This window comes from Rhinolophus ferrumequinum, chromosome 19 (assembly GCF_004115265.2).
Source record: "Rhinolophus ferrumequinum isolate MPI-CBG mRhiFer1 chromosome 19, mRhiFer1_v1.p, whole genome shotgun sequence".
Classification (NCBI taxonomy): domain Eukaryota; kingdom Metazoa; phylum Chordata; class Mammalia; order Chiroptera; family Rhinolophidae; genus Rhinolophus; species Rhinolophus ferrumequinum.
In genome coordinates this window covers 36,721,399-36,737,687 of record NC_046302.1, presented here as the reverse complement: position 1 = coordinate 36,737,687, position 16,289 = coordinate 36,721,399, and the positions used below count along the sequence as shown (strand labels likewise).

The following is a 16,289-nucleotide window of genomic DNA, read 5'->3' as shown; positions in this document are numbered from 1 at the left end:
GTCTCTAACATGGTCTCTTCAGTCCTATATGACCATGATCTGTGGTTACCTAGTTTCCAGTAGTGGTCTTCTGAGCAGGCAAAGCTGGGCTGGATGTCCCTTTTATTCTGTTTCCAGAATCAGCCAATGCTTCTAGGGAAAGAGGGCTACTGATCAGCTCATCTCTCTGTAGTTCTCACTCTCTGTAATCTTTGTTCATCTAATCTTCATTGAATCAGCACCTTTCTGTTGGCTTTAAATATATACTTTGAATATTTTATAGACTTTTTTAGTTATTCTTTGGGAAATCCCCAATCTACTTCATCTTGCTTGGAAAAAGTCCCTCTACTTGTTCTTAACTGAATATTTTTACTTATATTGCTTACTCAGCAGTATTACCATCTCACTTTATTTCATTCCTTACCTCCTTCTTCTGCTGGTATATAACTCATGCTTCAAGATTTGCCAATTATGCTCTGTGTCACGATTTTCCTTTGAGTATCTCCGCAGTCTGGGCAACCTTCTCTGAACTTTTAAAATTTTGTTTATATACATAATCTACTCTTGATTTTCTTGATCTATTTCTTTATGAATTAATTCATTCAAGGAAACTTCCTGAATGTCAAAATACACTAGAGACATTTGGGATACATTTTTTATATTTTCCAACATCTACCATGACTCTGATAAGTAATGTGTCCTTGATTCATATGTAATAAAAGAAATTTTATAGTTGTGTAAACTTCCAGATCTGATACTCTTTCCTTCATCTGTAACTAGAAAAGTAAGTTAATGATAATTTTTTTTTGTCCCTTAAAGGAATTGAGAATGAAAAATAGGATGAATACAAGAGAATCTGAGGATTGTTTTTGTGTGTGTATGTGTTAGAAATAAGTCAGAAGATACTTTTATTATTTATGGCCTCTATGATTTTATGTCATACTTGTTCTGTTCTTACTAAGCTCATAATGACCTCTTTACTATAGCAGTTTTTCTCTAATATGAAATACAAGCTCAGGAAAGGGCTCTATAGATAATCCAATATACTTTACTACCCAATTTACAGATCATGCAACTTAATGAGCAAATGTTACTTTCCCAAGAAATATAGTACATTAATAGCAGTTGGAAAAAGATGTACTTTCTTCCAAATATTTCTCTTATTGTGTTTTCAAACTGAGCATTCTTGGTTTTATTTGAAGCAATCCGCCAAATCTTACAGGTAAAACTTAAGAGTGATGCAGAAGCACAAACTTGAATCTTGTGAGGTGTGATCAAACAATACAGTGAATGTTTAAATAAATATATGGTAAAAGACACATTGCTATTAACCCCCTCAAGAAACTCCCCCTCGTTTAGAACACACTTATCCCATCGTTCTTGCTACTTTCTGAAGCACTTCTGGAAGTTCTCTTTCATGAGTGTCTTTACCGTGTTTCCCCAAAAATAAGACCTAACTGGAAAATAAGCCCTAGTGTGATTTTTCAGGATCACATCCCCTGAACATAAGCCCTAATGCATCTTTTGAAGCAAAAATTAATATAAGACCCGATCTTATTTTCGAGGAAACACGATAGTTGCGCTGTTGTAGCTGCCTCGATGTCCTGAATCGATTAAAAATGTTTACCTTTCATGGTCATTTTGACTTTGGGAAAGAGGCAGAAGTCACACAGTGCCAGATCCGGTATATAAGGTGGGTGAGGACACACCGTAATGTTTTTATTTGACAGAAATACCAGTCAAATACTAGAAGTGATGAGTGACACGGAGTCTTTCCATTGTGATCATAAAATATGGTGAGTGCTGCTGCCAAGTGCCATCCAACGGAAAGACAGGGGTCTTCAATATGGGAGGCGACAGATTGAAACTTAGTAACAGTGTGTGACAAGTTTCAACTTTTTCTGTGCAGTCAGTCAGGTGTGAGCTATGGTTGAAAGAAGGTGTGTTTTAAAGTGTGCTGTAAATCACCCTCCATCATGACAAAGCTCCATGTCACACAATGCTTCTGATATATGGCAACTTCTATCAAATAAATACATTATGGTGTGTCCTCATCCACCTCATTCACCAGACCTGGTACCGTGCAGCTCCTGGCTCTTCCCCAAAGTCAAAATGATTCGGGACATCGAGGCAGCCATGACAGCGCAACTAAAGACACTCATGAAAGAGGACTTCCAGAACTGCTTCAGAAAGTGGCAGGGATGATGGAATAAGTATGTTCAAAGTGAGGGGTAGTATTTTGAGGGGGATTATTGGCAATGTGTCTTTTACTGTAATGAATTTTTCTTTTTTAATTAAACATTCACCATATTGTTTGATCACACTTCATATCTGAGCTGGGAGTAAGGTTACCTCACTGCCAAACGTTGTTTCTCAGAGAGGCTTTTTTAAAATTTGTTTTTGCTTATTCACTAGTTATTGTTAGGTCTATAAATTAATGTGTGTGTGTATGTGTGTGTGTGTGTGTGTGTAAGATAACCTCTGCATTGAAAGTAATTTACTAATTATATTAGAAGTGAAGATAAAGATATCCAATAACAATGATTTTTAGAAAAAAGTCATTTGAATAAATTTAAGAGTAAAATGTGGAACCATTAATGATCTAAAGGGTATAATTTGAAATATTCAGTTATAGTTTACAGCATATTAAAGAAGAAATTATGTGCTATTCAGCTCTTCTACAATTTGGAGTTTCATATTCCTTCTGATTGTAAATTGTCTTCACTACTAGTTACCTTTTGATATTTTTCTGGATATCTGTTTCTCTCAAAATATTGCTAGCTCTTGGAGGGCCATCAAATTATATGCTCTCTTTACCTCCGTGCCCTTGGTGCTAAGTTTAAGTTCATAATAGGATATGTGTTCACTTTTGTTGGCTGAGGAAGTCTTTAGTGATGTTCGCACAATGTCTATCCCTCTCCCTTTGAGGTACATGGGAAAATTAAACTTACTGGGCCTCTCATGGTCGGGTGGAGACATGTGACTATTTCTGGCCAATGAGTTGTTCGAAGAGTTGTTGTATGTCACTTCCAGGTCAAAGCATTTAATTACTGATGAGATCCAGTGGAGCACACATTCCTAATGCTACAGTGACTGTAAACATCCAGGTAGTGGCCGTTTTGTCAGGCTGGGGCCTGAAGTGAATATGTAGTAGAGGGAGCTCTCCGCCCACCCGAGAGGGACATGTAGTATGAACAAGAAATGAACGTTCGTTGCTCTGAGATACTGAGATGTTTGGGGTGTTTGCTACCATCACAGTACTAATCCATTCTGACTGATACACTGCTGACTGATGACTTCTGAGATTTCAGTTGCCATTCTGTTCCAGGAAAAGACCAAACATGTGAGGACAACTTCATTGCTGGTTCATTTTCCTGGCTCTAGCTAATTAGGCAGCATGAACCTTTGGTACCTTCCTCTCCTGTCCAAAGATAGAGAGAATGTGGTTTTATTAGCTGTGCATACTCCTAGGCAGACGTGGGGCCACGAACACATGGAGAATAAGAATCTCTCCTCACTGTCTCCAAGACTTGTGTGCCTTAGGATACCTGAATATCTTTACCATGGACGTAAGGCATATATCATTAGTGACATAACACCTGCTTAAGCATGCCAGGCAGGCATATATTTTAATATACTCCCCAGACATCAGGTATACTTTCCAGAGGCTGTTTATGAACTTTGTGTTTCTCCGCCATGCATTCTAAAAGTACCTTCCTTAACTTCACTCTGTATTCTCGCATCATATGGAACGAGCACAGTTTCAAGGAAAGAAACAATCAATTTTCAGGCAGCATGTCATGGTGTTGAATATGTTGGTCACATCCCGTCTTGCCATTTCTTCTGATGTGTTTCACATTCTTATATTTTTGCAATGTCTTCACCTTTTCAGTTCCTCTCTGCTTGGTACCAGGGAGTCTCTAAGGCTCTGTTCCAGCCCAAAGGTTTCCTGATTATTATGTCTTTTTAGATTGAGGCCACATAATAGTGGCACTGTAGGAGGTTCCCACATGGAAATGCTGGTGATGGGCCTGTGCAGGTCTAGAAGGTCTCTTCCGGAGTCATTTCTGGGAGTTCCCTGGTGAGTGAAAACATGTTGGAGGAGTATAGGCAGTTCCAGAAGGAAGACAGATAACAGAGACATCTGAAAATTGCATAGGAGAGAAGGCAATACTCGTATGTCATTTTTCAGATTCCTGTTATCAGTTGTCATTTTTTCTTGGTTAAAGTCGTGGAAATCTGAAGCCAACCAAGAAAAATTATGCATTGGCTGCTTGGAAGATACTCTTTTTTTTTGTTGTTGTGTTCATTCCATATTTATTGAGAAGCCAAATATATATATATATTTCCAGCGTGGTAAGACCCTGTGGAGAATGTGAATGAATTAGGAACAATTGTAATATTGAGGAACTTACATTATGTTTAAGGAAAGAAATTCATACTTCTAAAGTAATTACGATGTAATAACATAATGCATTATTCATTCATTCAACTATTTGTTAGTTTATCCACTAAGCAAATAAATATGGAGAACACATGATGTTTGAAGTTCTTGGAAAATAGAAAATTGATAACAATATTAATTCCTAATGCTAACATTTGTTAGGTGTTTAAATGTGAAAGATAGCTCTATTCAAAGTATTTTATAAGAATTAGCTCATTGCATTATTAGTGCCTCAGTTTTCTCTTCATTTTAGCAAGGAGGAATTCGATGTCAGAAAGTCTTTGTAGTTTACAAAGCAGCTTGGTGGTAGCATTGTGAGGCGGATACAGACCATCTGGCCCCTGAGCCTGTGCCCCATACCTCTACACTATGCTGTTTTCCCTTTTCCTCTATGGAGTTTATCATTGAGAAAATGAGAAGTCATCTAATTGCCTGTACCTGTTAGAGTTTTGTGCTATTGATGGAGGAAGTAAGAGTCTGGCTTCTTCTAAACTTCCCACTTTGACTTGTATCTTGTATGTTGCCATGTGGAATTTAGAAAGCATCAAATTCCCCACATTTTTCAAACACATGAAAGTATAAAAAGGCAGATAACACTCCTGGAAGAAAGGAATTGGGAGTCCTACCACTTCTGTTTGAGTTTATAGGTACTAAAATATGTCTGATGGGCTAGGGTGTCCCTGATCATAGCTAAAGGAAAGAGGATATACAAGATCCTAAGAGAGAAAATTAATTAGAGGTAAGGAAGCAGTGGTGGTAGCAAGATACTGGATTTTTGACATAATGAAGAGCAGGACTAATCATCAGAGAGAAGTTATGGTATGAGGCTTTCCTGATGCCTTCTGACCTTGCTGGATTCACGTGGAGAAAATATGGATGTCAATAGAATGTGTTGTACCATTAAAATGCTGCAGCATTTGAGGTCTGGCAGATTTTCTATAGGATATTTGTGGCTATGATCTGTATGGGTGGCACTGGTGATGTTGATGGAAGCTCTAGATGTGAGCTGGCAGCTTTGGGTTGCCTAGTCACCCTGCATCTCTATGGGACACCAGGGATTTGGCACTACCATCAACACTAGAATCTCTCCTCTAGTGAGCTATCCAGAGGGCCTGGATGAGGGGATCAGGTCTCTAAGGCACTGCTCTCTGAGTAATGTCATTGGGCATCTCTATTGGTAAAAACAAACAAAAAACACCCAAAAATTCATAAATATTTATTTCTTTGTAAATTATAAAAGATACTGTAATACTGATAAATTACGAACGTTAGAAACATACTAAAATATAGTTTTGAAATGAAGCAAGATAAAATATACAATATTATAAACTATCTTCCCAAATATGCTATCATAGCTATATCTCAAGGCTCTATATATATTAGGATGAGGTTAAAAATCTATATTAAAAATGGGTCTAATTATATAATCCATTGTTTTTGTCTTATAACATTGATGATGAAGGACTCAGACTACACAAAATTACTTCAGCTCTGCCATTTTCTTATTATTTACTTGTGTTTGCATTATTCCTTATTAACTTTAACTCATTTCTTCCAAATAACTTTGGAAGAAATCTTTTAAATTGGCTTGCCTTCTTGTGGAGGTAATGTAGTTAATAATCCACAACATTACCCACAAATCCACTTAATTAGGTACAAATGAACTGCAACACCTGGCCTTTCTTAGAAAGCAAATGGAAGAACAATGCTCTCACTGTCCACCTTTTGGCTTTGAGAAATGTCTGATTTTTCCTGAGGATTTCTCTGTGTTGTGTGGGACATGAGGTTCAAGGTAGGTAATTGTATATTAAATATAGGTAAAATTAATTTCCTAATTTTAAGACAGATTTAAATAGGAATTCTAACGTTTCCCCCTCCCCCCCACATTTCACTAGATCACATTGCACAACTCAATTTGGAGACATTTCCTCTTAAACTCCTTTTCCATTTATGATACTGAAACAAAGATATTTAAAAAAGAATCATTTCTGTTGACATCACACAGATCACTAGTTTGAGATACTTGGGTAACAATTGGGTAACAATTAGAATTACAATAGGTTTTAGAAATTCAAAAGAGAGTGAGTTCTTTTTTAGCTGGAGAGACCATGAGTTAGCATTAAGATGGGACTCAAGCCTGTCTGTGGAAAATGGAAGGGGTATTAATAGAAATACAGTTATTCCAGGTGAGTGAACTGAAATGAATAAAGCAAGTGCTAGTAGAGGACATAAGGAAGGTGAACTTAGGAAACACCGTCATGAATTTAATTTTAGATATAATGAGTTTGCACTGCTGGTTAGATATAAGGTGGCAATGTGTCTTGGGTAGATGGTTCTTTGTGGCTGGTGTTTTGGAGCAATCTTGAGGCTAGAGATATTGTAGAGATACTGATTTAAGAATCAACTTCATGAGGGTATTCATAGATGTGATTCATCAAGAGAGAGTGGTGAGAATATAAGGTCTGCTTTTATGTATAGTGAACATGTCGCAATCCCTTTGGAAAGCCCTTTTCATCTACTTTTTGGGTTCCCTTCTCTTTCGGAAAGGTTGAGGTTATTGGAAGAGTGACTACCAGATGAGTCTTTGGAGCAAAATGATGGTTGTCAAAATTCCAGTGCTGGATATGAACATCCACAGACATTCCCCCTTCTCATTGGAAGGAACAGTCTGGTAATGTGGGTAATAGAGATAGAACCAGATTGGAACTTGAATTTGAGAAGATGGGTGAGTGATGAATAATTAAAGCTATGCAATCATGAAAGGAATAGCTTATGCATTAATATGAAGTATGAGATCAAGAGGGCATGCCTTGAAGCATTAAGGAGCTAATTAAAAAAAATTAAAGCAAGTCCTACTTAATTGACAAGTCAAATACTGACAGCCTTTCCAACATTAGAGTAATAACAGATGATAACACAATCCCTTCTCTAAAATATACTATTTGTAGAGAATGAAGAGCTAGAATAATTTCTTGTTAAAATAACAAACATAGGATAATTAGTTGTCTTTGTGATGGCAGGGACAAGAATGGCTAGAGGTATTTTTGGAATGATTTGCTCTCAAACCTGATTCTCAAACAATGTGTCAAAGAGGGAGTCAGGCTAAACCTTGCTAAATTGCATTTTCTGTATCAAATGTATTTTATTCCATAATCATTTCATTATCAATGTACAAGGTATTTTTATTGTTCAGTTTTAATATTTAGAGAGTTGAAATACATAGTTTTGAGGGTTTCTTCATTATGCTTTCCAAAAATGTTCCTTATGAAACTTTAAAAATGTATATGCAAGATATAGAAATAATATGCACAGATAAACTCTTAGAGGAATAGCACTGTAGTATAGTGGAGTGAGCACTGGATTTTGAATCCAACTTGTATTTATGTCCATTTCCAGTGTTTGAACAAGTAACCTAAAGTCTTGAAAAAAAAATCTTCACCTTCAAAGTACAGATCCTAATATTTGTCTCTCAAGGTTCTTAAGAAGATCCGGTGAGATCAAGCATGTGTGCTATGAAAGCTGAAAAAGTCTAAACCAACACGCGTCAATATATCAATTTATATGCATCTTCCTTATGTATAATCTTACACACATATTTTTTCTCTTAAGGAATTTTTTTTTCATTAAACTAAATATTGTTTCTAGCAAGAGAAAGCTTTCAAGTAACGTTGATATTATTATTCCTTACAAGTTTCATCCTGATTCATAAACATTTTATGCCAAGAATAACGCTGTTTTAAAGACAATAAGTGCCTGTTTTTGCCTGGGGCCATTGGAAGCCCTGCAAAAGAGGCAGGAGGAATTAAAGGCCCTTAATCATATTTCCCAATTTTTAACTGTTAGTTTTTACACTCTTGAGCCATTTCTCTCCTTTTGCTGGGTCCTACTGAGACCCATAAATCTTAATTAAAGATGCATTTTTTTCCTTATGAAATCTGAGCTGCAAGAAACCATTCTGATTTTTTATTTTTAAGACTAGCTCCATGTGTCGGCTCATAAAACAAGTAAGACTTATACACTCAAAGGATTTTGAAAGCTGTTATTGCTGCTGTCATATGGCGCTGGTCCCATAATTATTATTATTGTTATTATTTTTTTTTTTTTACACATGAGCTTCCAATTTTCTTGTCTAGAGCACAATGGAAAAAAAAATGGAACTTACAGCAGGCTGGTCTTGGTTTAGAAAGTGGGGAGTATGTTTCATAAAACATGAAAGAAACATGAGTCCAAGATTCTAATGGAGAAAGGAAGATTCTGAGTACTACTGGGTATCCAGGCTTCTTGGTGAGGTCCCCACCAAGAAACCTTTATTTAAAGGGAATATTCTCTTGACTGGAGTCTGGTAGGTGAGACAATCAGGGTGCCTGCAATTGTGTTCCTTACCTCCCTTAGACTACAGAACGAGCTTGACAGCTTTAGACCTCTAAGACCTGACATCCTGATGTCAGACCCCAAAGGGGTTCAATCACAGGTAACTGAGATAGCTTGGAAAGACCTAAACCTATTCTAGGTAATGATATTTCTCAAGAACAAAAATGATTGTGATAATAGTATTGAAACACCTAATGAGGCATGAGGCATGTGCCAGGCTCTATGCACAGATACCACGCTAGTTAGCTGTCAATTTGTCTGTCTTCTTCCATCCCTTTAAAATTTCAGTGGTCTCCCATTGTCCACAATATCACATTAAAACTCTCAAGACCGCTTCTAGTTTGGCCTTAACCTGTTTTTCTTTTTTGGAACCATATCTCCAACTGTCACATCACATCCAACTGTACTTCTGTTCATACAGAGAAAACATAGACAGTGCTTTCCAAATTAACCCTGTTGTTTTGCAACTCTGTGCCTCTGCATGTGTTGAGAGGTGCAGTAGGAAAGGAGCAATTGTGTAACGGACTTAGTGTAGCTGGTAAAGTCAAGAGGTTTTAAAATTAGGAGCCGAGTAACCCCAGGTAAATGCCTTAGCCTCTCTGAGCCTCTTCTTTTTCATCGGTAAGCTGGGGTCAATAATTACCTCCTGGTGGTGCTGTGCAGTTTTATAGGAGATGCATGCGATGCACCTACCACGACATCTGCAACAAAAGAGCCACTTCATACAGTAGGTGCTCTCTTTCCTTCCTTCGGCTTGGAGTTCAACGGCCCACCCCATGGGAGCTCCTACTCATCTTCTAAGAGTCCATTAGATTATACCCCATTTACCAAACCTTTCATAAGATCCTCCAGACACATTAGGGTGTATAAGGATGAATAATTTGGCAACGAATGCCAAGATGGTTGGGAGGAAGAAGGGACCATGAATAAGCAGGCGGCCAAAACTTTTTGCGTCTGTGGCCGTTTTTTTCCCCATAGAAGGGGCTTCCTGGCCCCTTGCCTGATTTTGTCTCCTCCAGCAACTCTCACATTTCTTTGAAAGTTTCCTTGTGTCTGCCTCCCTCTCCCACACTCACCCTACAACCTCTTCTAATCTACACATCTAGGGCATCTTCCAGTGCTCTTGTTGGCTGGTTGACAAGTCTGTCAGGCCCTGGTTCCACACCCTGACAAAGGACAGGTGTCATTAATCCCTTTACCACCTTAGATTTCCCAAGACATAATTTTGTTCCTTTATTGGATTCTTTGTGATTTTGTTCTGTGTCATCCTTGGGCCCAAAAGTGCAAGGCCCCTTTGCATCATAGACTCACAGGATTGTCATTATGGGCCTAATACATCTTCACCCTCTGTTTTGTATATAAAGAACAGGAAGCTCAGAGAGGTTGAAAGGCCTTACTGGGTCAACACTTAGATATTGATGAAGGCTCTGATCCATGTCTCCCTCATCCTGGCCAGTGCTTGTCTGGTGTACCACACTGATCCTCTGATCCTACAACGCCTTGACATCTCAGAGAACTCCTGTTGGGGATGAGAGCACCGACATAATGCTCTGCAGCTCTGTGGGGTGAGCCCAAAGCCATATGATCCCCTTCCTACACTGCTAAGCCACCGGGTCTTTTTAATCACACCAACTAGGATGATGCATGCTGAGGGCATCCATGACCAGGTAAATGGAAAGAGGTGAATCTTTCAGACAGGCTGCCCCTGGCGAGATCTGCAGATGAAACAAGCTATCTCACGGAGTTGGGCAGGGCAGAGTTTAGAGAAATGTCAGAACTTCCCAGCAGACAGCCCCAACTGCACTGATTTTCCTCCCCAACATGATTTCCCAACTTAATCTCTTCCTAGTTCGAGATGGATGCTGAGTGTGGTTTTGCAGAGATTCATATTCAAGGAGACTGTGATAGAGTGACTGGGGCATTCTGGAAATAATGAAAAGAGGAGCAAACGAATGAATATTTATTGAGCATACTCAAGGTCTGTTAATTTTACATACACATTTTTGCATACATCTTCACAAAAACCTTAATGAAGTTGTGAGAAATTTTCCTATTTCAAACTGAGGCTTAGGAATGATAACTGACTTGCCAAAGCTTACTCATGAAGCTAGAGCCAGATTCAAATTTTGGCTTATTTGGCTTATTTGGCTTACAGAAGGTGAGGAGTACAAAGACTATGACTGAGAATTTGTAAAACTCATTTCTAGACTTCAATTTTCTATTTGTGTTGATTTCTACAAGCCTCCTGACTCCTGCCTGTACTCTTCTCCCCTCATTTTAAAACTGGGTGCAGAGAAAACAATGGATTTCACAGTGCTTTGGAAATTAGGGAGTATTGTACAAATACAGGTCATTTGTACCATTTTATTACAAAGTAAATATTGAATACATGAAGAAAACCAAAGGAGTATACAGATTTCTACATTGTTTTTCAAATTGTTTTGAAGCTAAACAAAACCCAAAAGGTACCTTACAATGTATTCTATTCCACTGGCAGGTTCATCAAATACCCCAACACCATTAACTGTTCTTCAACTATGGATTAAAATAAGATTACTAAATCTAAAGGTGGTATTTCCTAGTATTCAAAATAATCTGACCTCTCAATATTCAATACTTAATGATGTAAGAGGTGTGAAGTGAATAAAATTCTGACATTTTTCTGAAAACTGCTTTATGTATATTCTTTATATTGCAGTAACAGTCACTGATGTTTTCATACCATGTTCAAACGATTTACTTCAGACATTGGAAAATAAAACTAGTAGTCTCAGTAATATCAATTCAGAAATTGACCATTTGTATGGACAAAGAAAATGTCAGTGGATAGAATTCCATAATGTTGTAGATAAAGCTAACTTTCTGTTGATGAAGATGAAATAAACCATACACTCTTAGCAATCAACAAACTTGGAAGAAAACTTTCCTTTCTGTCTTCTGTTTCCAGGTGGGTAATTTTTTTCTTCAGCAAACGGGGACTAAGTGGTGTTCTTAAACATAGGCACATACATAAATGAGTAAGAATTATTTTTCTTTAAAATAAAAATAAAAAGGATGATTAAAAAATTAAAGTAATTTTCCTGAGATGCTTGAGGCAAGTCTCATCATTGTACAACCAGTTGGTGTCTATTATTTACTATGTAAGTGTGCAATAAGTTAATTACTAGACTGCCTTATGCAGGATTTATGGGCAGTCAAGGTAATGAAACCAAAGTGACACTTCCTCCCACGTGTCCATTTGCATGAATGAGTGGACGCAGGGATTAAGGGAACACTGGCGAAAAAGTCTCAGAATATGGAAGTTCTGAATACAGCATGGCAGCTGAAGCTGGGACTTGGCCTGACCCAGATTTTCTGGGAAAAGGTGACTCAGTGTGTATACAAGCTGAGAGTTGTATCACTAAAATTTTGTACACTTCTGGGTTGGTGACTCCTTTGTAACTACTTCTCTCAAGCCCCCCTATCTAGATGGGCTATAAAGTAGCAAAGGTCATCTTCTGTCAGAGGAGTTGCCAGATGGGTTTCGGGCTTAAAGTTACAGCAGGTCTGTTGTAGGTTCAGAAACACAGGGGTTGAGCATAGACTCATCTCTTCTGGCAGCATCTGGCATAGGAACCTAATCGAGCTCAGAGATGCCACTCTGGGGATCTCGTGGGGCCTGGAAACTGTGGATGATCCTGACTTGTCCTGCTGATTCTTGATATGTGTGTATACATATACATATATATATATATATATATATATATATATATATATATATATATATATATTGGGGATGCCAAAAAATCTATACAAGTGGACACTGGTCAACGTTGCTCAAGCAGTAGTTCACTGTAATCAAAATTGTCTGAGTGCTGAAGGTAACTACTTTGAGCACCTCTTGTAATAGCAGAAGTCAAACGTGACTTGTATTCATCTTTTGTTATCAGTATATATTGAGCATTAAAATTTTAATAGATTTTTCCTTTCTTAAAATGTGTATACATTTTTTTTTGGAAATATATAAATATTATATATATACTATATATATAAAAAATATATATAAATATTATATATAAAAATATAAAATATATACATATAAAAATATGATATATATATATAATATATATATTTAAAAAATAAATATATATATATATATATATATATATATATATATATATATATATATATATATATATATTTTAACATGCCTCCTTGGTGATTCCAAGAACTACTACTTGAGGGAGAAGAACTCTGGGAAAACCTGGGCTTCTGGCCATCGAGGTTTAGTTGTAACTGTCAGTCTCTCCACATTGTGATTGCTGGTTAAAAAAGTCACTCAGGTTACCACTAAATACTTAAATATAAGCGGATATATAAGTAGACACACATTTATTTCCACAAGTCATTTAAATAAAATTGTACATTGGGAAAATTTCAAAACTGTGTTCTACACATTTCTTTTAAACATATAGCCAAATTGTACAGTGGATATGAATGCTGCTTTTCTTACCAAGTACCGGTGATTAACCTGGGAGAGCTAAGGAAACAAAGGAAGTGAGGGATGAGAGTAGCTATGGGTAGCATCAAGGTTACACATGGCAGTGTTAGTACTGGAGTGTGGTTGTCTTGTAGTTGCTTCTCAATATCAGGTACAACTTTGTAAAGCTACCCAGGTCTAAACCTCAAAGAGAGACAGGTAAGGGAACCATATTGAAAATGATATTTTATTGGCATGGTTGAAACTTGAAGATCCGTTCAGTTAAACTCAGTCCTGGTAATACAACACCAATACAACTCTAAAAGCTAAGTCAGTTTCTCCCAGTGGGAAGGAGAAGTTTCTGCATTACTGGACTCTAGTGACACCTAAGACCACTGTCTGTCACGTTCCACTCATCTGTCCTTCTGGAAATTATACACCAAGAGATAACATGAATTTCAAATTGTTTGGGCCATGCTGAGAGGAAAACTACCCAAATCAATCAAACCCCAAATAAAAATTATTCAACATAAAACATGATGGTGGAAGAATTTCAAAACACCACTGTGGATAGGTAGGATCCTGTGTTGGCACTGGCTACAGGATTTCTCCCAGAAGAAGGTCATGGAGTCCACTGATGGGCTCCTGAAATCTGCACACCAGCTTTTCTACATATGGTCGTACTTGCTTTGTTCTGTCAAGAGAGAACATGTGCTTCATCCTGTTTTCAAAGGAATATGCATTCGTCAGTCTTTCTAGTTGCTATAACAAACAACTCTAAAAATCTCTGTGGCTTAAAGATTTATTTCTCATTTATGACCAGCTCAGTTCAGTTGGGGAGGTTGGGGGAGAGTATTCTACTCCACATGGATAATTAATGACTCAGTTTCTTTTCTTCCTTCCCTTTTTTTTTTTTTTTTTCCGGGGAGGAGGTCTATCAGTACCTGGGAGGAAGACCACAGAGGTAAAGTGTTGTTTTAATTGCAGGGTACATTTCACCAACATGATATTGTTGGTGATCCTCCCAATCACTTGGCTGAGGTAGTGTTTGTTGTATTTCTCCATTGTAAAGTTACCCTCTTCTCACCATCCCCTGTTCCTACTCAATATACTCTTTGGAAGGAAGTTACTATGTGTAGCCCAAATGCTTAAGAAGTGGGATGTTATGTTCCACCTCTTCTGAGGGTACAAGCTACATATATTATTGGTAATTCTTCTGCAAGGGAGATTTACCTTTTTCCCCGCATTTATTCATTCATACTCGTGTTAGTGTTTCTTTTTTTTTCTTTTCTTTTTTAGCACTTCCTTACTGGTATTACAAGACTTATATTGTACCAGCCCTAGAATAAGCCACTTCTCTAAGGGACCCTAGTTTCTTTTACCAGACAATATTAGAAAATAACATCTGGACACTGGGTATGCTGTTGCTAGAGGATCAGCTGACAGCAAAGAAATGTATGTGTATATACATATATGAATAAGTGTTTCTGTGCGTCACCATCTGTATCTATATTACACTAAACATAAGTTCATATTGATGACTCCAACTCTAATCCATTACCACACGGATCCCTCTAGTCTCCTCCTCTTGTGTATTTGTAACCTTCAACTCCAACAATGAAAAACCTGGCTCCACCTAACTGCCATTTATTTTAACTTCCTTTATATATAGTGGTATCAGAATTGTTAACCTGTATATACCCCTGGGGTAACAGCTTTATCAGCAAGTGTTCAGTACTTATGTCAGGTTTTTTTTTTCCTTTAGTCTTACAGATTGTACTCATTTCCAGGTATTTAGGTCAGCAACTTTTACCCCTGTTCCCATCTGTGAGGTTGTTTCAGATATTTGTAATATAGTTAGATTGTTTAGCCACATTCTGCATTCCATCCTGAGATCCCTTGACCTCCTAAATCATGTTTTTAAAATTGGCATACAATGGGGTGGCCCGTTAGCTCAGTTGGTTAGAGCATGGTGCTCACAACCCCTGGGTTGCTGGTTCGATCCCCACATGGGTCATTGTGAGCTGCGCCCTCCAAAACTAGATTGAAACAACTATTTGACTTAGAGTTTATGGGTCCTGGAAAAACACTTAACATAAATAAAAGTTAAAAAAAAATTGGAATACATTGGGGTTTATTCTTTGTGCTGTAGGGTTTTGGCAAAGTCATAGTGTTGTGTATCCACCTTTCCAGTGACATATAGGGTTGTTTCGCTGTCCCCAAATATCCATCCTTGGTGTTTCACTTATTCAAACTTTTCTCCCTCCATAACCATTGATCTTTCTACCATCCCACGAATTCTACATTTTCCAGTGTGATACAATTGGAAATAGAGCGTAAGCAGCACCCCCCCACCCCCAAACTGTTTTGTTTCACCTAGCAGCATGCATCCAAGATTAACGCATGTCTCTTCATAGTTCCATGTATCACATCCTTTGTTTATCAGATGTATCATAGTTCAATTATCCATTCACCTATTAGAGAACTTCCTGGCCACCTCTAGTTTTTGGTGATTATGAATACAGTTGTTATAAACATTCCTGTGCAGGTTTTTGTGTGGACATAAGTTTTCCATTAGGTAAATACCGAGAAGTGCAATTATTGAATCAAATAATAAAATTAGGTTTAGCTTTTAAGAAGCTGCTAAAGTATTTTCCAAGGTAGCTGTAACTACCAACAATAAACACAAGTTCCTGTTATTTTACATTCTTTTCAGCAACTAGCATTTTCAGGGTTTTTTTTTTTTTTTTTGGATTTTTTTTTTTTTTTTATGTCTACAGAGGCCTTATTCATAACTACCCAAACATGAAAGCAACCAAGGTGTCCTTCAACAGGCAAAAAGATACAGAAGATGAGGCACAACCAGTCAACGAAACGCCATTTAACAACAAAAAGAAATGAGCTATCAAATGATGAGGAGATATGGGGGAACCCCAAATGCATATTTACCAACTGAATGAAGCCATTCGAAAAGCCACACCATATGACTCCAACAATGTAGAACTCTCCAGAGAAGACGAAACTACAGAGATGGCA

General features: G+C 37.5%; 1 non-coding gene across 1 annotated transcript; it reads left to right on the top strand.

Moving 5' to 3' along the window:
• The first annotated feature begins 15,196 nt into the window (after nt 1-15,196).
• Nucleotides 15,197-15,270, top strand: TRNAV-CAC (transfer RNA valine (anticodon CAC)). Its single transcript has one exon. It is a non-coding gene; the product is annotated as a tRNA-Val (tRNA).
• Nucleotides 15,271-16,289: the final 1,019 nt, after the last annotated feature.